This window comes from Pezoporus flaviventris, unplaced genomic scaffold (assembly GCF_033815535.1).
Source record: "Pezoporus flaviventris isolate CSIRO_AGI_PZ_B2104156 unplaced genomic scaffold, CSIRO_AGI_Pfla_v1 ptg000013l, whole genome shotgun sequence".
In the NCBI taxonomy this organism is placed as follows: Eukaryota; Metazoa; Chordata; class Aves; order Psittaciformes; family Psittacidae; genus Pezoporus; species Pezoporus flaviventris.
Window position 1 is genome coordinate 29,698,559 of NW_026892561.1, and position 25,959 is coordinate 29,724,517.

A 25,959-nucleotide genomic window follows, 5' to 3' on the forward strand; every position below is an offset into this window, starting at 1 on the left:
GCTCGTGGCTGGAGTGCTTAACATCTGTATTTTCTTCCTATTAATAAGAAATTGCATTTCATTTTCCAATGAAGAGCGAGCTTCACAGTGTAGCTGACAACTTTGCAGTCCACACTTTCAGTCATGCATTGAATTTTACTGAATTGTTTTGTATGGAGCCAAAACCAACATATGTGAGCATAGAATTAATACCTTTTTAAAACTAGTTGTATTTTTAAGTCACAAAAATCTCACTCCTGACGCATTGCCCCTGCTATAGATTTGAACACCCTTTCTTTTTCCTTGCGTAAGTGCTCACTCCAAAATCCTGCTGAAAAGTATTCAGAGTGTGATCCAGGTCTCTGTCTTTAATAAGCGTGTCCCCATAGCAAATTGTACAACAGCATTTTGTACAGTTGTATTTTTCCTCTCCCCCAGTGCATTCCACACACCTACACAGTCATGCTAATTAGATCATGTAATAAACTTAAATGCGGCAAAAATCTGTTCACAGGGTGTTGCAAGACAGAGCTAGATTTGGAAAGCAGCCATTCATGAATTTTGTTTTGTTTGAGAAAAGCCAGAGGATGTTATTTTGCTGAAGATGAAGCAAACTCCATGTAATAGGAGCTGTAATCTAAGGAGACAAATTATTTTATTAAAGTAAGGCTCAGCGAGCCCTGATATAAAGGCTTGCTTATGTGAAAAAAACTGCTAGAGTTTAATGAAGCCACTAAAAATAATTAAACCTAAACTAAGGTTAAGTTGATTAGTTTCACTAAATTTAGCTAATCAAAACTAAACTAGTTTCCGTAGTAATCAGTAACTACAAAAGAGCTAAATAGCAAGGAACTTAACTTTGAGCACCAGGTGTCTTTTTAAACTGTCTACAATGGGATATGGTGATAGATTCAAAATGTACCCCAACCATTTTTTCTATAGATTATCTTAAACTCATCATAATGCACCCTGCAAATACCTCTGAAATACCACTTAGCGCTGCAGCCTTACACTCGCATGCTCATTTCTAGGGAAAGGAGTAATTTTGGGCGCTCTACCAATTTGACAGCAGTGTTTAATTTGTCCTGGGTTTTACAACACAGTTGGTAACACGATCAGCTGTCAGGTAGGAACTGCTTTCTTAATTTCAGTTCAGATGCTAAAAGTTTTGGCCACCGTTGCACTGAATTGCATTTGAACCTGTAGATCTATTAAGTCAGCTCTTAAATACAACCACAATAATTTTCATAATGAACTAGACAGACTGAGAGCATTACTAGATGACTCCTGCAAAGCTAACGAAGAGCATGAAGAACTGACAGGTGATGAAACACATGGGAGAAGACGCTGAGGTTGTGGCTGGCTGGTGGGGTGCTGGTCCAGGAAAAACCTGTCTGCAGATTTCATCAAACTGCCATTAATGAAGTACGATGATAACTTTCAGCTATATCCTTGATCAACACTAGATGTTGCTATGCTGCTACTCATATAAGCTATACATTAGTAAGGCTTTTAAATGGTATTTACTGCAATTTCCTCTTTCCTGTTTCCGTTCTACACTATATTCTGAGTGCTGGGTGACCTGCTAGTTTAATTTACTTTATTAATATCAAGTTTATAAGCCCCTCAAATGTACATGTAAAACTCTACAAGCAGCAGAGCCTCTTGCAAGTGATAACATGAAGCAACTCCTATATGAATGTCAAATATTTACTTAAACTCTGCTTCTGAATTTTTTGCAATCCAAGGGGAATGACACTGTTAGCCGGACAATTCCGGGAACAGACTGTCAGCTGCAAGGCCATGGAGGGAAGTTTGTTTATAAGGGGGGGGGGGGGGGAATATATAAAAAATACCAAAAAGTGTTTAGCCCCGCTGGGTTTCAGGCTTTCTACTCCCACGTGTTTGAGTGGGAGAAAGGACAAAATCTTAGGACGTTGATTTCCCCATGGTAACAGAAAACGGAAATTACTTTAACCCCATCTAGTGACAGATGACTCATTGCTCAGCCTGCTGCTATTTTCCAAGCACTGAAACAATACAGCTGCAGAGAAAAGGCCAGCCTTTATTATCTCATGGGCTGCGCGCTGGGGCTTGTGGGAGAGGGCAATTCTCTGGCTGCCTTTTTATCGACAAAAGACAGAGCTGGAGCCGTTTGGTGATTCTTTTATTGTAGAAGGCAAATGTGCCTGTGTGCTTCCTGTCCCTGTACCACTGGAGGGCAAAACCAGAGTGTTCCCAGGGTGGTCATGCAGTGCCCATGGGGTGAGCTGATGCTGGTGGGTGGCCTACTGCCTGGTCCTGTTCGCCCTGCATCCAGTGATCTCATAAGGCACTTCCATGCTTCCAGTTTAAACACCGTCCACACCCCCGGAATTATATGCAGGGAACTGTGCATGCAGTAGAGTCATGATTTGTTCACAAATGCAACCCAGTGAGGGGAAAGCAGGTATGAGCAGGTCCCTATGCATGAAAAAGTAGTTGTAACAGGATCTCACAGGAAAGGCTGGTACAGGAATATTCAGCTTTGAAAGCTGAATTATTGTAGGTGAAAGGATTAGGGAGAGTGGTTTCTGAGTGAGGATGGTGGAACCATTATCACTTGGGGTCCTTAAACCCAGAGCAGGTGTTGCTGTAAAAAAAGCTTCAGTCCAGCTTGCAGGATGAAGAGGCAGGCTATGTGCTCAGGAGGTCAGCCTTAACTCTGTATCTGTCTTCTTGCACCTTAGACCTCTTGCAGCAGAGCTGCACAGAGCTACCAGCTCATCTGAGGAGCATCTTTGTTGAGCATCTGCAACATCTGGATGACAGCCTTTGCTCAGCACCTTCTGGACATGGCAGAGAAAGGCTGTTTTGGAGAGGAGCTGGTTCGAGCTCAGAGAGTCAACAGTGGTTCTTCATCTGCCTCTTTCCACCAGCAGCTCAGGGCAGGAGGTACCCTCTCTATAAATGTCGGTTTTCCTAAATCCTGCTAAGTATTCAGAAAGGCTCAGAAGTAAGGTTAGTAAGGTTTCCTGAGCCTCAGATGCACTTTAAGCATAAAATATTACACTACTGAACAGGGAAGGTATTAATGCTACCACTGAGATGATATACTCAATAATTAACTGGTCACCAGAAACTGGGGATAGGCATCAAAATATTGGGAAAATCAGAACCCCAGGAAAACTACGTGGTGGGACGGTGTCATGGGACACATGAAACATTTTCTTTCTGGGAAACACAAGCTGAGCTATTGGTAAAATAACCAAACTCTTCATTCAATCTTGTCATTTGTATGCTGGTCTGATTAATTTTCAGCTTCCTAACAGAAGGAAATCAGATCCATAAATTTCTATATGAGTAGTACAGTTAACCGAAAGAATTACTCAGTTACCAGGTTCTTCTGGAAACCAGGCACTGGGTTTCATTAACAGCACAGTTTACCTTCATGCAGAAATCAATGTACCAATACAAACTAATAGCTTTTCCTGCTGAAACCCAGACTTTGAAGGGTGCTCCAGGCTATGCTGGGCACTGCTATCTATGCCTTGGCTGGGTTTATCTGGTAACATTCTAGACTTGGCTACAGGCATTCCAAAACCATGATTTCAACAGCAACTTAACCAGGATGCTCAGAGCTGTTGCCTCTGCCTTGTCTTGCCCCACTTGGCTGCTGCTTCAACCCAAATTCTTTGTGGCCAGCTCTGATTTCTGGGGTGTTTGGCCAGGAGGTGCTTCTGGGCTACATGTTGGTATCATACTTAGAGTTTCGTTCAGCACTCTCCTATAATACAAAATGTCCCCTCCCTAAAAAGCGAGAGCCCTGTGGACCTGCCGGCTGTGGGGAAGAAGAACCAGAGATCACAAGAGCTTATTCTTGAAAAAGAAAATACGACTGTTGCTGTCTGATAGGTCCAGAGAAAGATGTGGGGATTTGGTTTAAACTCCATCTTTCAGGAATTCATTTATCAGTGTTCTGGTTTAGAAGACCATGAATTATGGCACTAAACATAAAGATTGCTCCTTTCAGAGAAGGAGTAATTGCCAAAATGTCCATGTAGAAAATGAGAACAGGTGATTTAATTTAGGCACAGGTTGTTTGGTTTGGTTTGTGTTTCTTTTTTTTTTTTTTGCTTTAATGTTCTCTCCAATTCTCTATCTAGAAAATGGCTACTTTACCTGGAAACATATTTTGTATTGTGCTGCTTGAGGGAGAAAGGGCTAATTAAATTTGTAAAGTGGAAAGTAATGTTGAAGATGCCTTTGTAAGACACTGATTCTGACTGCTGGTGTCAGCTTTACTGCCAATATGTACAGATGGTAATGAGTGAGCTACCATCAACAATCCTTTTGTCTTAGGGTCCCACTCAGCTCATAAATGTCTTCGCTGGTTATTGTTTGCAGTTATTTAGTGTTCAGTTTGTAAGTGCAATACTCTCATTGATGCTGTGCCCCAAACCAGGAGAGCAGGGTAAGTAACAGCAGTTTCCCATACGGCTCTGTGTGTACAGAGCCCTCTGACCAAGTGCAGAGAGGCTGCAGAGGACATGCTGAAGCAGACACATGTGAACCAATGTCAGTAACCAAACCAAGGCCTCCACAGCTGAGTTGCGTGTATATAAATACAGCTTTCCTGCAAGAGCCAGGGAGCAAAGGGTCTGGGTTTGCACGGCTGGTGGCTGTGCCAGTGTTTGGGCAGGGCAATTAACGGTAATTCATTAGTGGATGGAGTGATTAATGAGATGGAGCAGACTCCAGGACTTTTAGATACTGCATTCAAACTTTCCACAGAACATATTGTACTGAATTTTGCGTAGCCAGAAGACTGCATTTCTTTTTACGAACAAGGATAAATTCTTCAGAATGAGAATATAAACCACTTTCCCAGAACAGTATTTGAAACTTTGGGCAAACTCTTTGTCTGCTCTTTGATTTATCAGCCTGACTTCTGTGCTGCGTTCAGTTCTCCACAGTCATCCTTAGAAACACTTCCTTCACCTCTTTCAGTACACAAGCTCTGTGGTAACATATGTAAACCACAAACAACTGCTGTACACTTTTTGTCAGTAATCCTTAGTTCATACCAACAGGTTCTTTTAGCAGCATCTGCAGATTCTGTTTTACAGCTCTGCAGCATGCATTGCCCCAAAGGCTCATTCCTAGGCAAAAGCAGCAGGCACAGGAGCTATTTGCCACTGCTGGGCAGGTGGAGGTTGGGGTCCAAACTCTCCAACTCTTTTTTGCAAAGCTCCTTTCTTCAACTCTGCAAGAATATTTTCACCCCCCTTCAACCATGAGGAGTTAGCTGTGCCTGGGTCTCTGGCCAGCCAATGCTTTCTTCTCAAGCAGCCTTCATATCTCCCAGTGAATGTCAGGGCTAGTTTCCCTTTGACTGCAAAGTTCAGTAAATACCACTCTTTTCCAACTCTCGTCAAGGCAGAAAGATTTTCCTCCTTGTGTCTAATTCTCCTGAGCAAGTTTGAGTTTTCCAACTGCAGTCTGCTTATTTCCACACAGGGTTGCCTATAAAAAATTCCCTCTTTTAATTTCAACACATTTTCCCTTGCAGTGGAGCAATGGAAACAGTCAGAAGCTGCCAGCTTTTCTGGCTTGCCTTTTGAGGAAGGCTGCGGATTCATGTTTCCTGGGAACTACACTTCCCAGAAGACATCTTATCTTCCCCCAAACCAGGAACCGAGGCTCACTGGCTTTGTCACTTCCTCCTCCCTAAGCTGCAATGAGCAAGAAAGGCAGGAGGTCTCCTGGAGCAAGTGGCTTACAGTGGGCATCCTGGGCAGGAGGGCAACAGGGGACAAGGCAGGTCTGCTCCTACTGTTCCACATCCATCTCAGCACAGTGTCTACTCATTTAGAGCTCTGTGCAGAGTTAGGGGGAGAGCATTGTAAGGTCACTGTCGGAAGGCACTGCTTCCACTTACATAGAATTACAAAATCCCAAACTAAAGTGTAGCGTTTAAAGGGCTGCCAGTGTTAAGGTTTTTAGGGACCATGTGAGAATGGAAGAAATGCCTTTGGTGGCCATGTGTCTCCACTGAAGTAATATTTCAGCATGTCTGTCCTTTGCAGTCCACAAAATCCTCCTCTTTAGCCTCTGATCAGACATGTTTGTGGTACCCACTTGAACAGCCTGCTGTGATGCCACATGCCCTGCTGGCTTCCTTCTCCCAGGGGAACAGTCTTAGGAAAGGTCTTAAAAGCAAAGACTTAATTGCATGGCCCTAAGGAGTCTCCATACCGTTTCATGTGCTGTGACTCAGTACCATACTTGGTCACTTAACAAGCCTGAGTACTCCTAATTAAAACCAGTGCTTGCCCAGACTATCGCTGTGAGTGTTGTCTCAGTCAGTAAAGTCATTAATAGTGGTACCACCCTAAACAAGCCTATTTGCGTGGAGGCTGTAATCTCTTGAAGTGATCTCTGTCTTTTGCAACCTGAAGTCAAAGGTGTTCCTTTTATGAGAGCCTTCTAAAGTTTGCCGGTAAAGTCATCAAAAGGCTCGTGACTGTGTCTGAAGTCACGAGGAGCCTCCCAAAAATCAGATAGCAAGTACATCAGCAGCAGATTAAAAGGTCCGAGGCTTGCATTTGCGATCTAGAAACGTTAGGCTCAGTTTCCAGTAAGCCAAAGGAGCTGGGCAATGAGCAGCATCATGTCTTCAGGGCTTTAAAAACATAGTGGGACTTGGAGTGCAAACGTGAAAAGTCAGACTGGTGTTTCAAGAATAACATGCTTTTCCCCATCTAAGGCAGGTAGGAGGACTTTGCTTCTTGCTGATAGCAATAGTTCGTGGAAATAGATACTGGCCTTCAAAGTACTCACACGAATATAAATACTGACCTAAACACAATAAAACTTACCCTTGCCTGTGTTTTTCCCCCACTGGAATGTACTCTGTTTCTGGAGGGTTTTCACTCAGATTTCTCCCAGGGAATCTCAGCATCCCTTGTCATTGCTAAATGAAGCTTCAGGAGAGCTTCGCTGTGCAGGTTTAGCCTCACAAAAGTTGCTGTGTCAGGAACTAGAAGATGGAAAAGCGATTCAGAGTAAAAATGAAACAATCTTTCAAAAACCTGGAATCGAGCGCTTCTGAGGAGTTTATAAGAAATATACCTATTTGCCAACAGCAGATCTGTGACAGGTATCGCACCCCCACCACTGACGACATTTCCCTGCCCCTCGTGGAAGGAAAATAACAAAGTGCTATTGCTGCAGAAAGTAATCTGATAGTGCTTGTTTCTAATTGCTGCTGGCAGGGAAAGCTCATTGTGCTTCAATTTCGATGAAGCAAGTTTTAATTGCTGAAGTTCAGCCACTGGTGCCACCCAAACCTTCTCTACCCCTTCCCTGAAAGGCTGTAATTTCAGTGAACATAGTATGCAATGATGAATATTTATAATAAATAATAAGGCAACTGGCTATAAGTAGCCATGCATCATGGCATGTGATGGCTGGGTGAGAGGCACCCAAGAAAATGCAGGTAAGTGGCGGAACCACCACCTGAAGGGGCCATGCAATTGCTGGCTGTTTGCAAGAAAATCAGTATTTGGGCACCTAAATATGCCACATCTTATTCAGCAATCATGGGGAACAAGTGTGCTCCCTCCCCAGTTTGTTCTTAGAAAGCCCCCCCAGACCAGCCGTGTCCCCTGTGGGACCAGGATGCTGTGTGCACGTGGGTTCCCTGGGGCCACAGTGGCACCAGAAGCAGCAGAAGAAAAGCAGAACTACCCTGTGAAGATGTTGTAGCACATTTAAAATACCCAAGTGGTTTCATACCGGATGAGCACAATGTATCAGGGGTCAGGCACTTTGAGCTAGAACTTGCAATCCTGAAGCACCTTAGCCTCTGTTGCCACTATGCAGTCCCTTACTTCTCTACCTCTATTCACCCACTTTTTAGAGTAGTATAATACCCTTGAAGCATAAATCTGTTAAAGAGGAGAGAGGCTGGCTAGAGCACTGGTTTTGCCTGGTTCTCTGAAAACTGCAGGGGATTTTTTCTTTCCATTTAATATGGTTAGATGCAGGAGTATGATATGATTTTTTTTGCCACTGCTCTGAGCTAAAAAGGCACTTCTTCCTACCTTTAAAACAATGAAAATTGAACTGTTTTTTTTTTTTTGTGGTTTGTTTTGGTTGTTTTTTTTTTTTTTTTGGGGGGGGGTGGTGGTGTTTGGTATTTTTGTTTTTTTTTTTTAAGGGGAAAAAAAGAGAAAAGCCATGAACTGCTTGCTTTTTGGTCCTACAGTGTGATGTTGGGAAGAGGAAGCACTTCAGAGCTGGAGCCGTGATGGGTGATACTGTACTGCTGCTGGTGTATCTTCACTTGCTTATCTCTTAACTTCACCCATCATGTGGGTTAACTGCCTCGCAGAGCAGTGGTCCTACAGTCCTCTCTGCAGGCTTCAGAAGGGTTCCAGAAATAGCTGAATCCATGGCATGGTGCTGGGATTTCATGCTGCTGGCTGTGTCCCATGGATTAACACCCAAGCATGGCACGTCACATAATTTCTGGGGACTTTGCAGTGCATTTAGTTCAGACCCAGGTAAGTTCTGGCTGGCCGGAATGGGAGTTTGCTGAGGCTGGCTCAGTAGGGTACTTGTTGGCATGAGGTGTGATTTCAGGAATTCTACTAACAGCAGGAGAAAGTGATGCGAAATTTTCCTCTCCCTCGTTGGCTTAACTCCATTCCTGAATCCAAAGTGTGTTTTGATTTAAATGCAGAAGGAATGGCTCTGCCAGAACATAAGGGTCTTTGGATCTGGGATGGGCAGTTTGCTCACAGCAGCCCTCAGTTACTTAAGTCAATACTAAATACAGATGTGCAGCTCTGAATCATGCTCAGCTGCCACCTTCACTCGCGTAACCAGCCTGGAGATGTTTGGTTACAGGGGGAACCCAAAGATTTGGAAACAGGTGTCTTCCAAAACAGCTTTTCAGTTAAATGTTAATGCAAATTCCAAGTAGATACTGGTTGTTTGCATAAGGACCTGCCTGGAGACTTGGCAGGAATGATGATGTGGCCCCAAATAAATGCCAGCCCTTCTTGTATGACAACAGAAACCTCCAGTGTCCCCAGATGAAAACTGGGGGCTGTGACTGTGGAGCAGATGCCATCCAAACATCTCGCATTCATGTCATTCATCTACCAGAAAACTCACAGCAATGACCTTCCTTTGCCTAGTCTGAGATAACTGGGTATCCGGGTATCCATTAGGGAGTGACAGAAAGTTAAGAAACAAAGAAACCTGAAAACTAAAGAAAGTAAATACTGAGTGGCCCATCTCTGGGTATGCATTGCAGGCTGCTGGATGTGATACTTACAATTAAATTGCTGAAGAACTGGTTCTGGTTCACCTTTACGTTCCCTCAGTAAGTGTGACAAAGGGTAAAACAGGGTAATGTGGCACTCCATGGACACTTTCATTTAAAGGTTTAATAATGACTGACACCTCTAAGTCTGCATGTCACTGGTTGCTGTTTGTTAGTGCTCTTTATGTGTTTGTTAATTATTTTCAGAAATCTATAGTGGAACACTGATTGAGGGAGTACAAAACCCGGATGAAATGCAGAAATATTCACTGCTTTTCCTTTAACATTTGTCTCATTGAAAGAGGACCTGATGGATTAGTTAGGTAAATGGGCGTTGCAGTACACATACGTAAATACCGTGCTGCTCAGCAGAGTGATCCCAAACCTCAGATAAACACTTGTGTCCAGTTACTTCCTTCAAAAAGTCTTCCATGTGACAACGACTCATCCTATGTTGTACACTTGGGTATCTTTGCTGAGTATGCTGTGATTTGTAATACTTTGGTCTTCCCAGGTTTATGGACGGAATTAAAAGTGAGAATATACCCTCAGCAGTGCTCTTTTGCGGTCTGTGCAGCTCTTGTTTTGGTGAGTATAAATAAAATGATTGCATAGCCTCTGCTGGGTTCTGTATATAAGGTTTTGTGTTTCCTCAGTTCTTACGGGTTTTGGTTTCTTTCACTTGTTCTTCCTCTTTTAGTTTTGATCCTATGGCAGACTAGGGTTTTACATGTTTTACTGTGCAAAATGACTGGGATTCAGGATAAAAAAAAGAAAGACGAATAGCGAATTATGCTACTGGTTTCAGTGGAGGGCTTGAGCAAACTGAGAGCAGAGTACTGAGGACCTGGGACTGATGGCAGCTTTCAGTTTAGTCTAAACTCTGCAAAGGCAGCACAGAGCATTTTTATTGCCTTTTGCAGTTGTGTTTGTCAAAGAGTGAAATAACTTTTTGGAGACTAGTTCTATGCTTCCTGATGGATTTATGAGGGAAAATAAACTTGTGTGTGTGTCTTCTGTTGGACTGTGGCATCTGCTCCAGCCTGCACTTTCTTACCGTGTGTGTGCACTCCTTTGCTGTGTGGTGTAGTGGGGTGTCTGGTCCTTCTCTGGGGAACTTGCTGGTCACCTCACGCCACTGCATTCAGCTGTACTGGCTGCTGCTCCTTCTGCCTCCCCTGCAGAGCCTGTGGATTTCTCCAGCTCATGGTGTCTCGAAACTTTCATGATTCATTCAACCCCATTTTTTTCCTGTTGCGATCCACCCAAAATCCACGACATGAAAATCCTCTTTCCTCCAGCCACCAGGGAGTTGGTGTGTGCAGCGTCGCACAGCAGGCAGGGCAGTGGCAGCAGAGGACAGAGCCATCTGGCTGTGAAGCTGCATGGCCCCAGCACAGGGACTTCAGAGGAAGCACTCACTACTGAGCACGTTAAGGAGCAAAGTCTGAAAGCTCCGGCTTGGCACTGGCTCCTCTTCTCTGGAGCACTGAACAAACGCCTCTGAGTCATTTTCTGATTTACATGAGTCAGAAGCTGGGGAGACACTAATGCAATAATAATCATGGTAAAACAATGGGTCTCTGTTGCCAGGAAGATGGAAGTGAAGTGGTGTAAGATGTATTAGGTCAGTTTTCTAATGAAGCTGTGAACAGGAAAGGTTTGAAATTTAGAACAGAGCTCAGATAAAAAATAAAACAAGTAAAAGCAGCTGCATTACTAGCTGCTGTGGGAGAAGTGAGTGTCTCAGTAGGACTGTAGGTGGATTCAGAGCACTTAAGATCAGAAGCAGTAACTGCCTTACTTGCCTGACCATCTATGTACCAGATGATGCGGTTCCAGTTTGCCTGGATATTTTTAAGTATGAATGCCAGAATAAACCGTTCTGATCATCTGGTCTGACCTGCAGTGTCAGGCAAGCCACAGGATTTTTAGTTTCCTTGAAGAAGTGTAGCCTTTGGAAGGAAAAAAACCTCCAGTATTGAATAAAGGTTTTTTTAATGATGATGATTCTACTTCATGACAGACTGTTTCACTTGCTGGGTTTGTGTCAAATCCAGCTTTGTCTGGTTCGGATTCTGTCATTCAGGTGACATCCAAGAAAGCAATTTCACTTCACAAGAATAACTTTTCAATAATACAAACAAGGATCTGAGGAACCAAGAACATAGCATATTGATTGCAAATGCTAAAAAAAGCTGGTTCATGTGATAATTAAAAATTAAAGGGATGATCTTATTTTGAGCATTTTAGCAGTGTGAGTGAACAAAGCCAGAGTTTAAATGAAAACACTCAGAACTAATACTACCAGTAGCTACAGGGCCATGTAAGACTGACAGAGCTGGTTTGGATGCAGAGTGTAATTGGAATACACAGAGCTAGCAGCAAGCAAAAATGAGAATATAGAGAGAAATAAACTATTTTTAAAAATGCACCTATAGAGAGATGTGTGTGTTACACAGAGAGATATTTTTTAGTGCCCTCTCCATATGGGATCATAAGCACTTAGAACAGCAATAAAGATAAAATGGTGTTTAACAAAGCTAACAAGGAAAAGGAACTCAGGAGAAACAGCATGGAACATTGTAAAAGAAGCCAACAATGGCTCAGAGGATGAGATTTTTGCATCTACTTAATGAAACAGAGGGGGGAAAGAAAATAAAGTGGGAGGGTTGGAGCAGTGCCGGATCCAGAGACACAAGAGCAATGCAGAGTTGATGCTACGATGAGTAGCAGAAGATATCTCAGCACCACGCAAGAAAAGCAAGTGAGATTTACACTAGATAAAACCAAATTAATATTATGCAATGACTAGCACACTTCCTATCCCCCCCCTTAGAAGCCTACTTTAAAAATAAAACATTAGGAGGAACTTCAACTCAGAAACTGTTGCTTTTGATTTAAACAAGTGAGCATGTGCACCTAGAGATATAAAACCAGGGGAAAATGATTCAGAGAATAGACACATAAGCAGAACATTATTATGTCCAGGACATATTTATCCAGAAGATAAATAACTTATACTGAAATTGGAAAAAGAAGAGTCACTTTAGTTATAGCATGCCTGCCTAGCCCTGCAATGAGTAAAACACTTGTTGCAGAAACATCAACCAGACTCACCTCTGACTGCTGCATCCTCAGCTGGGTTGAGTCATGGGTATAAATGCCCGCAAAGGGCTTGTTTTGGGAGAAGGGTGGTGGTGTTTTCCTGGTTGAAGGGGTGGAGAGGGTTGCAGGAAGTCTGGAGACTTTATTGGAATGAATTCTGGATATGAGCAATCAGGTCAGATGTTGGCGGGAGGAAGGGCTGGCTGAGACCTGGAAGTTGTTTCTGAGGAAGAAACGTGATGACGGCTGGCAAAAGTGGAAGGAGGTTCTGGCTGCATGGTAATGGCGCTGCAAGCTGGGGTGGCCTGTGAATATCTGCTGGGGGAGCGAGGCCAATGGGGCAAGCACGGGCTGTGTGTGGGATGGGAGACACGCTGTGCCCCATGCAGAACTCAGGGATTTAAGTGCAGCCCCAGGAAGGCCTCCCTGATGCCAAGCTGCTAATTACTTTTTGTTTGGGAAGTGCTAAACCAGTCAGGGGACTCGAGCAGCGAGAGTGTGAATTGGTGGCAGCTCTGGGGACCGGGGCTCTGTGGAGGAGCCTTGGTGTGGTATAGCATGAGGGGTGTGGTGGTGAAGAGACATTAGACAAACTTGCAGCGGGCTGTAAGGGTGCACAGGGCTGTTTGCTGCTCTCTCGAGGACAGAAATGTCGCCGTGGGGACAGTCAGCGGTGGTTTCTTTGGCTGAGGAGATGGTGACATGATCCTGTTAAATGTGCAAAATTCTGAGATGCCAGATGGTGGAAAGCACAGCCCTGTCCCCTGGAGACGTGCATCAGGGTAGTGCCATGCACCCGAGGTGGTGGTGGGGCATAGACCCAAACCCAGCAATGCAGGAAGCCTGTGCAAGAGGGGAGATGTCCAAAGCCCTCCATTATCAGGAAGCTAAAGATCTTTCAGGCTTATGCTAAGATGACTTATTTCCTCAAGGAAAATCCTGCATCCCAAAGTAATCTGCAAGAAGGTGCCTTGAGATTTTTTTCTGAAAGAGGTATTGTTCCCCCATGATGACAGCAGCAAAAGGCCCCAATGAGCATCCCACAGCTCAGTAAGCAAGGTACGTCTTATGCGGGCTGAGTCACGGGAGCAGAGAGTTTTGACATTGCTAGAAAAAAACCCAACATAATGGTGCACACCGATGGCTGTCACAGGAAAGACTCACTCCTTTCAGCACCCTGGAGCTGCAAAATACACTTTAGACAAGACAGAGGTCTGTTCACAGGAATTTGAATGACTGTTCTTAGCTATTGACAAGCTCAAGTTGGCAAAACAGGCTCTTCTTTCTTTTCGATAAGCATTCATAGAAGGGTTTTGGTTGGAAGGGACCTTAAAGTTCATGTAGTTCTGATCACCCTGCCATGGGCAGGGACACCTTCCACTGTAACAGGTTGCTCAAAGCCCCATCCAACCTGGCCTTGAACAGTGCCAGGGATGGGGCAGCCACAGCTTCTCTGGGCAACCTGTGCCAGTGCCTCACCACCCTCACAGGGAAGAATGTACTATGATAAAGAGTCAATGGAATATAATAAGTTCTTACCAAAGTAAATTTGTTTAATTTTGTTCCTAGACAACAGTGACAAAGGGATGCTGCGACAAATGTCTTGCAGTGACAGAGTTTGAGTAGGGAGAGGAAATGAAATCCTTTTTCTGAAAGGGGAGAGAAAGTGAGACTTTGTGAATGAAGAACAGATCTGGAAGGTGCTGCTTCTTTTCTCTGTTTATGTTCAAATATCAATGCAGGGAATAACAGTGGAAGCTGTAGAGGGCACTAGGGGTCACCACTACCTTATCTATGTCATCTGGATGTACTTCTGAAGTAAGGTAAACTAGAAACCAAACCCAGGCTAATTTTTTTGGTTGGTTTGGTTGGTTGATTGGGGGGGTTCTGCAGGCCAGACAGCTGGCATTTCATTTCTTTATTTTCTACCCCTGCCTGCCTTCTGTTTGCCTCTCCCTTAAAACAACCCCAGGAAAGCCTATAGAATGCAGCCAGAGGGGATGCTCTAGAAACAGGGAGTTGCATCAAAATTCCCTCTGTGCGGCTCCAATTTATTTAGAGCAAAGGTTAGGCAAATCACAAACACCAAGTAAGTCAGGCAGAATCACATAACAGCCTTGGTATGTTTCTGCAAGTACCGCAGAGCAAACTGATTACTGTAATGAATAGCACCCTTGTAGTCCAGGGAGTAACTCCTGATACACTTTGCTCTGCCTGGCCAACAATCCCGTGTCTGAAGATCTTTCTCACCCCCTACTCTTCCCCCATCCAGATAAGTATCCTTGGCTTCTCATGAAACTGCATCTGATACTTGCATTAGGAGGCGGATTGGGTATCTGGGTTGTGAAGAGAATTGTAAATCCTCTTTTCTGAGTCTTTTTTTGACCTTGTGTCTAGGAAGTAACCATTGGTGTGGGCAGAATCTATTGTCTCAGTGTTGGAATAGTGCATTTTAAGGTGGGATGCAAGGTGTCTAGGGAGAAAAAGAATTTCTTTACCAAGGCAGATAATTTGTCTTGAGACAGACAGGCTTTCAGGCATACAAGACCTATGAGGAGGTTGCACTCCCTGACAGCCTGGTTTTTTACCTATAGTAGTTGATCTTGCAAGATGTGGATTCCCTTTTCTCCACAGATAACGTATGGTAAATTGTGGGGGGTTTTGTTGCATGATATTGCAGAAGTTTAAAAGTTCATGTGAACTCGAAACCTGACTGCATCACTTCTTGAAATAAATAGCTGCCAGTTGTCTTGAAATTGCAAAGACAGCACTTCTGTCTTAGAAAATCCCTTGCTTGCAATACCCTGGAGACAGGGAGAGTCCTGGAGAAGTTTCCTCATAACCATGCCCCACTTGCATACCCTTTCCTGAGCATCAGTTATAGTTCCTTGGGATGACAACCTGGGATCAGACGGCATTTAACTTGGTGTGTCACACGAGAGAATGAAACAACGGATATGTATTCTTTGATCACCACAGTAATGATCAAGCTGCTTGGAGTGTGGTACTGTACAGGCTGTTTCCAGAGAAGTGTGAGGGCAAATCCGGACTTGCAGCCAAACCTATGCCTGGGGCTAGTTGTAAGCATGCGGCTGCCTGTGCCACTCCAGGCTTGGCCATCGGCTGCACATAAGCTCAGTTAGTTCAGTGTCAGCTCAGGTATATGTGGGCTGCAGTCACGCTATCATCCAAAGGTGGGGGAGTTCTCTGGTCCATATTTTAGGATTTTATGTAACATCCAGCTTATATAAGCCTTTGTCTGTTAACAAAATGGGTGGAGCATGTCTTGCTTGGATTCCTCAGTAAAGAAACGTTTGTCACTTACTCAAGTGCTCATTACATACTTCAAGAATGTTTTAGTTAGTTTCTTTCCTGTTGCTAATAATAACATACCAACTTGGCAACCTGTTATGGACAAATGATAAAATGTGTAATTAACTATTTCATTAACTGCATCTTAGAATACATTAAAAACAGCTCTGTTGAGGTAGACAAGAGGAAAATGAGGCATACCCCAAACCCTGGCTCTGGGTTGCATCTTGCTTTCTTCTTGCTCCTGCCCAGCAGGAGACAGTTTAGGAGCGCTGGTAGGGATGGAAGGATGGTTTGGCTTTGCCAGGATTGGTTGGCTTTTAGGACATGCGTGGGTACCATCATTATTACCAAAACCCTTGTCTTCAGCACAGCCAGGGTTGCCCCCAGCATTGTTTCCCAGGCAGAGTGAAAGGGGAGGGGGGCAGCAGCACTGAGCACCCTGTGGGCCAGTGTTCCCATCCCAAAGCCTTTCCAGGTGCGGATTTCAGTTCTCCAGCAGGTAAAGGTGGGTTGTATCTTGCTGTGTGGGAATGGTAATGCGTTAAAAGCTGTCAGGTGCCCAGATCCTGTCGTAGTGAGGAGCATGTGAATTGTTTTCAGATAGACTTGTTGAGCTCACTCAAACCTGGCATTCATGTTACTGTAGGGCTTTAAATAGAAAAGCAGTGTGTGTCTTAGCTTAACACCATAAGGAGATGGTTTGCACTCTCTCCTTCCTCCCGGTACTGTGCTTCATGTACTGACATGCTTGGCATTGCTCTAAGTTTTATGAATTGCTGCAAAAAAAATCCTTTCATTTTTCTCCCCTTTTGTTTTTCTTAAAGCTGTACAGAGCCCTGCAGCAGCGGGCTGCATGGGGCAGCTGCCACACGGTGGCATACAGGTATCTGCACAATGATGTGCCATGACGAAACGGGTGGGAAGGTTTGGGTTTGGGTGTTTCCTGCCAAATAGCAAGTTTTCGAAAAAAGAAATGATGTATTCTTTTATCTCTGAGGCCCATTTCTGTCCCCTGATGCTCTTAAGGGGCGACAGAGATCAGAGATGCACCATTGCAGGGAAGATGAAGCTAGAAATGGAGCCTCATGTTTCATTCCATGCATATGTTGTTTGGGGTTTGTTTTTTAGCTTTTCATTTACCAATTTCATTCATCACACCCCATCGAGAAAAGTAAAAACCCCCACCCAATAAAACCCAAACAAAGAGAGCTTTGTTTTTGTTTCCATGGGAATTCTGAGAGAGGGGGAGGGTGTGAAAGAAAACTGAAATGTTCTGGCCAAACCCAGTAAGGTTTGGATTGTGAGCAGCCCCCCGGGTGTCTTGTAGGAGCTAAAGTCCGGGGGTCTTTAGTTAGTGCAGTGCAGGTGGGGAGGTCTGGGATGGGGCTGCAGCAGCTCCTGTGTGCCGTGGGGAGCATTACTGGGCTGTGGCGCTGCACCAGGAAAAGCAATCTGGGTGGGACCAGATACGACTACAACTCCCAGGAGGCACCAAGGCCAAGCGGGGGTGTCATGTTTAAGTGTATTTCAACAAAACTTCCTTCCTGTGCCTCTTCTTCCGAAGTTAGGAGGACAGTTGTGGTCGTTAAAGCGGAGGGGGGGGGGGGGGGGGGAAGAAGTATTTCACAATATGATTTCTACAAACGTGTATGTGTGTTGCAGTGTTTATTTGAATACTGGTCTTAAGGGACAAAACAAGGAAACACACTTTTTTGTGCGTGCATGTGGTTTAATGCCAATTGACCCACTTTAGGTCATCTCCGGGCTGCTCCACCCTTGGCAGCATCACCAGTGGCTGCCCTAGCATCAGCCCATGGAGTTTTCCTGGGGTGTCTGGTGCACACATCCACGGGGCCCCACTGCCTGCTGTGGGTGTTAGGGTCTTTGGCAGTGAGAAGTAAGCACTATTCTGCCACATCCCTCTGTGTAGCTTATGGGAGTATGTTCAGGCCTTTTCTCATGGCACAGCTCTGAGATGGCTACAGCAAACACACTTCCAGTTCCTAGTCAGGTATACAGAGTACCATAGCCCTGTTGTCTTAGAAAGCTTCAGAGTCATGTAGTACAGGGCAACTGAATGATGACTTGAAAACCTGGCAGAAGAGCAGTAGATCCACCATCACTTGAAGACCCTTTGCCCTGCAGCAGTATGGCTTCAGCAGAGGTTGGGGGCAGGGTGCCGGAGCAGGAGGTACAGTGGTGTCCCATGCTGGGGCTTGGCCTCATGCGGTGCCAAAGCCAGCCGTCATCTCACTGCCATGTGATGGAGCCAGTTCCTTCATCCCTCCCCTGGGGCTCTGCAGGCTCCTTCCCAATGCAGTGATAAACTACTCTGCAGTTTTCCCCCTAGTTCCCCTCTGGTCCCCATGGCTTTGCAGAGGCATGAATGTCATTCACGCTTGGGGCCAGGGAGCATCTGTGCAGCTAAAGGGGAAATACAAGGAGGAAAAAGGTCCTGCATGTTGCCTGCAGGCATGAGAAACAAGAATAAAAGTGCTCAGTTGAAGCAATTAATGGTTTGGTTGGTTGGTTTTGATGTCTTTGACACTTCACCTAACAATAATGTGTTGATTGCTTGAGAACGATGTCAGCTGAAGTGCAGCAGTTCAGCAGCACTGGGCTGGGGGATATAGCCTGTTATTTGTAACACTGTAAATAACACAGTGCTGGAGTTTATACTAGTGTAGCTGTGCTCATCTTACAAGGGAAAAGCAACCTGGTGAGAAAAATCCTATAGGCAAACCCCTGTACTTAGATGTCATCCATGTTCAGTATGTTGGACAGATTCCTGTCATGGCTCTGCTGAAACCGCTGAGGGCCCTCCTGTGCTCCAGCCCATGGGCAAAACTGTGTTTTGCTGTTGAATGAAAGGGAGGAGTGCTTTTCTGGGTGCAAGAAAACGGTTTGAGAGGCTTGGAGAACTTGATGGCTTCCTTGTGCCATCACATGCTGTCTACTGCCCACTCTGAGGCTGCAGTTTGTCATTTCTCTAGTGTCTAGCAGCTGCTGTCCCTCTGCTCCCCTCTTTCCCCCCTGTTTGTGATGCCAAAAGGTGACCAAGATTGGAGATGAGGTCTTTATTAAGAAAAAAACAACCAAACAAAAAAAACCTTTTTCTTTTCCTGGTTTACCTTTCAGCTGGCAGATTAGGTTTGGTGTGCAGCAGTATAGGCTTAGTCCTAAAAAAGCCCTTCTGCAGATGTCTCTTCATGCCTCATGTATCTCACTTTTGGGCAGCTCATTAGGCATGGCAATGAAAAATTCAAAGAGAAGATAAACCATGAATGAAGTGCAACCAAATAATAATGAAAAAAGATTCCTAATATTAACACCTTGGTTTTACAGACTGCAGCAACAGCGATCCCTGTGTGACTGCCATGCAGCGGGCTCTTTGCAGTAGCATCTCTTGTTAAATAAGAAAATCTCACACCCCTGTGGCAGCAGTGTGTCCTCCTAGGGCTGTGCAGAAATTCCTGAAGACTGAAAAGCAGGTGGGAATAGAAAACCAAGGAAACCCCTGACAGACAATATTGTTTCTTCAGAGCTCAAGATATTTCTGAAGGTATGTGCCAAGTATCCACTTTACGAATTGCCCCTGGGACAGGGGAGGTTATGGGAAGGGTAGCAAATCACTACCAGACACAAGCACAGCTGCAGCTCTCCTGGAAGAGGTGATGACTGTGAATGGAGAACCTGCTCTGTCATGGTCCTTGGGAGAGTGGAACTGTGCTACTGTGCTACAAAATGCTCATGGAGAGTGTCTGCTCTCTTCTGCTACTGGTCTAGCCCTGCTCACAGCAGCTGCCAAAATCAACCTAGCAGCAGAGAAATTAAGTATGTATAAACTGAACTAAGGTTTATGGATTTGTAAATATTTGCCAGAATTAGGCCAGCCATAGGTGATGAGCACTGATATGAGCAGTGGGCAGGGGACTGTCTGTGGAGAGAGTTTTTCTTCTCTGCATCTGAGATGTTCCCTCTCTGTGCCAGTGTGTGCTGCGAGGTGTGGAGAGCTAGGAGACAGTGGAGATTCCCTGCAGCCCACTGGCTTCCTGCACGAGGCAGCTGTGGGGTTAGCAGGGGTGAGGCTGGAGAGAACAGCAGAGATGAAGGATGCTTCCTGTGCCATCCCTCCACTGATTCCCATGCCATATGTTGGCATTATCATGAAACCTCTCTGCAGTGTGGGGTGAAGTGTCCTTGAGCATGGCTTTGACTGCTCTTTGGGGTGGAAAGGTGGTGCCATATAGGGTGGCTTTCCATATTTCCCATTGCCCCTATTCTTTACTGCAGAGTTCCACACCTGTTGTTTTGTTCTCTCATGACACAGAGTGTTACAGATATCTGGCTGTCTTTTTCCTTGCTCAGTACAGCCAGCACTGGTGAGCCACCTTGACTCAGCTCTCCACAGATGCCGAGTGCAGCAGTGTTTGAGCTCATCACCATGAGCTGAAGGAAGCCGTGTTGCAATGATGTTGGGAACCACCTTAGATTTCTGAGCTTGATTTTACAAGTGAAGCTCATCACTCACACTGGTTTTAGTAGGCTGTTTGTAAGCCAAGTCATAGTAAACCCAGTGTAAATGATCTGAACTAATGTGCTGTAGGTGTGCCCATACACTAAGCAGGTACTGTTCTGGTAGAGAATGTGGAGATGCTTCAGTATTGCACTGCCAGAATAGAGAGGAGGAGAGTCTCTCTGCATTTGCAGTGACCAGATTTGGGTTATTTATCACATTTGAGGACCATGCTTCTGTTTCTTGCTATTAAAAAAAAAAAAAAAAAGAGAGAAAAAAAATCCTATAGGGAAGAAAAATGTCATAACAGCCATATTGAAATCCTGCTGTAGGGACAGAAGTGGGAGCACTGAATTCACTGGAAAAAGTCACCCAGACATCCCCTGCACAGCTGCAGGTGGAAGCTGTAGTACTGGAGACAGGTTTCAGGCATTTTACCAGCATGCCAGTATGCAAGACTGTGCTAGAGCTGTGTAGTGTACGGAGGAATTTTGCTTCTCCACTTGTCAGTTCAATGCTTCTGTAAGCACAAAAATTTCCTCTCTGTCTCGCTAAAAAATCTGCTTCTTTGCATATTAAAAAGGGAGTATGGGAAGTAACATGAAAAATGTGGCATATGCAGGCAAGCACTGTTCAGATGCAAACAATATGTGACCGTAATTATTAGGTTGTCTTATGCTAAAAATAACGTTGCAAATGCACTTAATTAATCATTAATTTGCACTGACTTTTTCATTTGTTCCCTTCGCTGAATGTGATTCTTGGTGGCGGGCGGGGAAACTGACTTCTCCCTGCTGAAGTCGTTGGGCTTCAGTGAGAAGGGCATAGACAGGGGAGACCGTGCTCCCCGTGAGAGCGGCATTTCCATGAGGAAATCACTTTGAGCCCCTGTCCCTGCAGGGATAGGAAGTTGAAACAAACAAACAAAAACACAACCCACAGACTTTCTTCTCGGCGTTAATGGATTATTTCTTGATTATGATTTTTCATTTCTCTACTAAGAACTGCCGACGGTAAAAAGGGGCAGAACCCATGAAAGCATCCTAACCTCTCCCTCCACCCTTCCTGCCAAGTATCCCAACGCTCTCCTTCTCTGCGGGGTGTGGTTTCCCCGTACTTAGCGGCGCTCATAGGCTGGAGTGCCTGGTGGGCTGGGTCGCGCCTCAGTTCGCCCGTGGGGAGCCCGCCCGGGAACGGGAGCCGGAGCCGAGGGGCCGGAGCTGGGCTGTAGGGAAGCTCCTCCAGCTGCGGGGCCGCCGATTCGTTGGGGACCGCCGCGCTGGGTCTGCAGCAGTCATGGGGCACCCGCTTCCTCGGGGGCAGGAGGTTGGTACAGCGAGGTCCGGAGCTGCCGCTGTTGTTGTGGCGGTTCGGTTCCCGGCGGGCGGGCGGAGGCCGATGATCTCCCCGGGCTGCCCCGGCCCGCGCTGTGTCCGGCCTTGGGGCGGTTCGGGCCACGGAGAGGCGGTTCCTTTACTCCAACGCGCTTAGCAGTTCCGTGCTTGGACTCTTCGCTGCGGCTGGGCGGCAAACTTTGCCGATGGGAGGTGTTCGTCAGCCCTACAGGACATAGTTGGGATGATTTACTGGTTCTTCATGCTTTGAAATGGGAGGGTTTGGATTTGGCGAGGCTGGCGAGGGCCAGGCTGGGGTTGGCGTCGGGGCTCTGCATCGGGGAGTTCCAAGGTGGAAGCTTTACATTTGTTGTGAACCTGGAGATGCGTTTGGTCGGTGTATTCTTAATGCTGGTGAAACTGTGCCTCTGCCTTTTCGCTTTTAGCATCTGCCGTTTCGTGACACTGGAAAAACCTGAGAGTGCTGGCAGCTAGCTGTCATAACCTGTTCTGACGAGCTGCCGGCTCCCTTTCTTGCAATGAAAGCCTTTCCTCCCTGTTGTTATTTTTATTTGGCACAATTCTCTTCTAAGAGGCTGCTCCTTGGAAATCTTCAGCCTCAGGTCTGCCTGGGCAATGATTCAAGCTGGTCCAGCTCCCTTGACTTTGGGAGCGTTTTGCCTGCACGGTCAGGGGTGACCTGGGCTCTTTGTACACAGGACAATACATCTTATGTGTCCGGTTCTACGTGATCTCCAGCGTTCCTCCTTTAAGTAAATCTGCATGATGCCTTTGAAGCCAGTAGAGTTGTGTGGCTTTTGAGCGACAGACACTGATAGTTTAATTGTATGGATGAAGCTCTGCTGGCTTGACGTTTGGTGGAAGACCATAAGTAATGAGATATCGTGGCAAGGCTGGAGCGCCCGTGGCTGCTGGGACAGATGCTCTCTGTTTGCGTATGCTGTTGGGTTTCATAGCTGCCTGTGTTCGCAGCTCGCAGGGTGAGAAATCCATTTCAAGTGCCTTTAATCGCTCAAGAATTCCTGTTTTCCCTCCCATGCCATTTGGCTTTTGATAGCATGAGCTCATGCCAGAGGCTCACAGGTAACCAGAGAACATATTTTCTGACCACCTCTTCACATGATGCTCGCAGGAGTGTTTGTTCTGTGGGTCTTGTGGCCAAATCTTGCCGAGCTTTGCCAGAAGTTGGGAAGCACTTAATTATTAATTATAGCCCTGTGGGCCCTGGGCTACCCTTCCTTTTCAGCTTGCTGCCTGTACTATATTCACTGTGAATATGCAGTAAGTCCCTTCCTTCAGGATGTTGCTGTGGATGCTGAGTGCTGCCTAAGGATGTTGGGATCCCTGATGCCTACTCAGGAGATGGGGTGGGCATCTCACGGGGGTGAGATCGTCTCCTCCATTGTGTAACTGCTCTTCCCTGCACTCAGCTGCAGCTGAAATCAGTATTTTTGTGGTGGGAAAGTGTATCTGGCCTCCCCCAGGGCTGAGGGCCCAGTATGTGGGAGACCTGCAGTGCCTGCATCATCGTGGTGTCCCCATTGACCATCTTCATGCACAGTTTAGCTGGGTAGGAGGGCCAAGCCCTGGCGCTGCACTGCCCTCTCCTCCCCTCCAGCAAGGGGCCAGCCCCAGGCTTTGTCAGAGCTTCCTGGGGGAAAGGGTTGAGGGTAGGGATATCCCTCTGAAAAGACCTATTAAAACTTCCAGGGGTTCCTGTAACCTATGGTTCAGTTGATTAAACAAAAATTTATTGAGAGGTATATCTGCTTAATTTTTTTTTTTTTTCCTGAGATTTAACTTTCCTACTTAGAGAAGATCGTAGGGTCTCACTTCAATACCCATTTGCACCTTTCACTTTGTCCAGACACAGAACATCCTTCTTTTTTAGGGTTATTGAAAGTTAGTATTGAGGCTCTGGTCTTATGGGGAAAAAAAAATTATTAAAGTGGTTTCTCCTGGGGACCATGATGCTCTTTGAGAGGCTTGAACTCCTGCCACAAATGATGCTGCTGCTGGCAAGTATCTCCTGAGCTCTCGCAGCTGAGGAAGAGTTTGCTGGGATCAGAACTGCAGCTTGCTTAAACTGCTGAAGATGGCGTTTTACATATATGTAAATGAAGTTATAAGCACTGGGTAGGTAATCTTCTCTGGTGAAATCATTCTTCCTTGAAGCGGGCTGAAATCCCATGCCTCACCTAGAAATTTTTACTACTATTCTTAATAGTAGCAAAGCGTAAAGGCTTGTGCCAACTTGGCATTGTTATCCCTGTAATTTATGAACTGTTCTTTAGACTGCAGGTGTGTCTGTGGTAAAGGAAAGATCTCGTGTTTTACAGGGGGTCTGCTCTCCAGCAGTGGCTTGAGAAATCTCCTCCTTGATAAGCCATGTGCTCAAGTGCAGTTGCACCTCCTCTATCTGGTAGTTATGAACTTAACTTGGGGTTTTACAGTAATTCCTTCTCTGCTAATTGATTTAAAGCAAGTTAGCAAATCTTCAGGGAAAGAAACGTCAGGGGAATGCACTTAACTGCTGGTGTTGCCACAGTTTTTAATCCCTTGAAATGAAATCATACAGAAGATATCAGTTATTAATGTACATACAGACTTCTAGGTTTATCTTCTGTATCTCTACCTAAAGAACACACAAAAGGAGAGACAGTCTCTTGAATGACTGAAGCCCGGCATACTGCATAACTAAGCTGTGTGCTCTGTTATGCGAAGCACCCTTCTGTTGCCTTTGTTGCAAACAGGTGGTTCCTTAATTTCACATTGGAACAGCTACTTTGTATCAAGTCATTTAAAAAAACAACAATACAACCAGGTTTGAGTGGGAGCAAGCATTGTACAGTGGCCTTAAATCTGAATATGATAGATCTGAGGAAGCAGTTTGATTTTCTTCTGTGTGTTGAGTTGCTATAGTGTCTGATGTCAGTAACCACCTGGTTTTAGCTGAGGTGGAGGAGGGCAAGAGGGAACACTTCGTGCCTTTTCCTCCTATTGTCTGTCTGACAATCAGTGATGTGTTTTTCACTTGCTCTCACATGCCCTGTACCCTGGAAAGCCTCCTGCAGGGGCTGAGATTCCATCATGGCCGTGTGTTTGACGGAAGTTGCAATTGGGTTTTCTTCTTTGTCTTCCCCCAGAAAGAAGGATATTTTTTTTGTCCTGGTGCTAGTTGCCATGCTTTTTCTGCACTCTGAGTTCTGGGTTGTGTGTATAGCTGGTACACTGTCTGGGTCCTTTGCAGCCACCTATGCGGGGCCAGACCTCGGCCCTGCTGAGCTGCAGGATGTAGATACATATATATTATAATTTTTTGCTTATATATATATATATATAATTTCTTAACAGATATCTTGCCAGGTGCCCCTGCCCTGCCACTCACTTTCGTGCACTTGTGAGCATCTGCCAGATGTACATACCAGCTCCACATGGGCAGACACCCTGGAAAGCAGAGGATGGTGGAGGGATTGGGGAAAAAAAAACACCTCTGTTTGCCAGCTTTTCTTTACAAAATATTTGCCATGTTGCTCCTCCACCTGCTTAGCACAGGGTGTCCAGGGTGACAGGAGGCAGCGTGGTCCTTGGAGCAGGGGACACGCACCCTTATCCTGGCTCCTCTGCCTGGGAGGAACAAACCCCCAGCAGCAAACAGGAGGGAAATATGGATTTGCGTCATGAATTATATATACACATATATATGCATGATTATATATATGTGTGTATATATATATATTTGTGTCTTCAGGATTAGGAGTTCTGTTTCCATGCAATAACAGTGGGAGGTATCTAATTGCCGGGGTTGGCGTTACGTTCTATCGCCACTGCCCTGAGTGCTTCACGCATCCCTCTCTCCTTGTGCCCACGGCTGCTGCAATGGCATTTAGTGCTTTCTAGATCCTTAAAGCAGATAAACACCAAAACCTGGGGGTTTACGTAATGAAGTGGGAGCGGGGCTCATGTCTGTCAGACAGCTCGCCTGCGCTGGGGTGCCACGTCCCCCAGGCACCCATCTGCTGGTGCAGGGAGGGGGGGAGAAGCCATCTGGTGGCTGCTGCTCCCACACTGGAGGACTGGGACCCCAAAAGGAGCTGGGAGGGTGCCAGGTGTCCCCCCAGCATGTGTAGTCCCCTCGCCAGGGGAGGAGAGGAAGCCACGCACCCTGGCAGGGAGGAGTATTCTGCCTCTGAACATAAAAACTTGTGTGAGCCAGAGCTGTTTTTAAATTACAGGTCTAAAGAGATGCTGGTGATGGAAAACTTGCCAGAAAGGGGTCAGGGAGGGGAATGGAGCAACAACCAGAAGAACTTGCCACAGCACCGGCAGGGAGTGTGGTGTGCCAGCATGGCAGGCAGGGTGACAATGCA

General features: G+C 45.7%; 1 protein-coding gene and 1 long non-coding RNA gene across 4 annotated transcripts in view; both read left to right on the top strand.

Moving 5' to 3' along the window:
* The first annotated feature begins 985 nt into the window (after window positions 1-985).
* Window positions 986-2,914, top strand: LOC133268204 (uncharacterized). The gene is made up of 2 exons (XR_009742991.1): window positions 986-1,105; window positions 2,709-2,914. It is a non-coding gene; the product is annotated as an uncharacterized LOC133268204 (long non-coding RNA).
* A 6,833-nt stretch (window positions 2,915-9,747) lies between these two features.
* Window positions 9,748-25,959, top strand: part of PLD1 (phospholipase D1) — a 72,216-nt gene continuing 56,004 nt past the window's right edge. The window contains exons 1-2 of one of the 3 annotated variants that reach the window (XM_061452558.1): window positions 9,748-9,883; window positions 19,064-19,280. The gene's annotated coding sequence lies outside the window, so the exon portion shown is untranslated. Of the gene's footprint in view, window positions 9,884-19,063; window positions 19,281-21,380; window positions 21,561-25,959 lie in introns of those variants that run through there. The other 2 variants (XM_061452562.1, XM_061452561.1) reach the window with 2 other exon arrangements.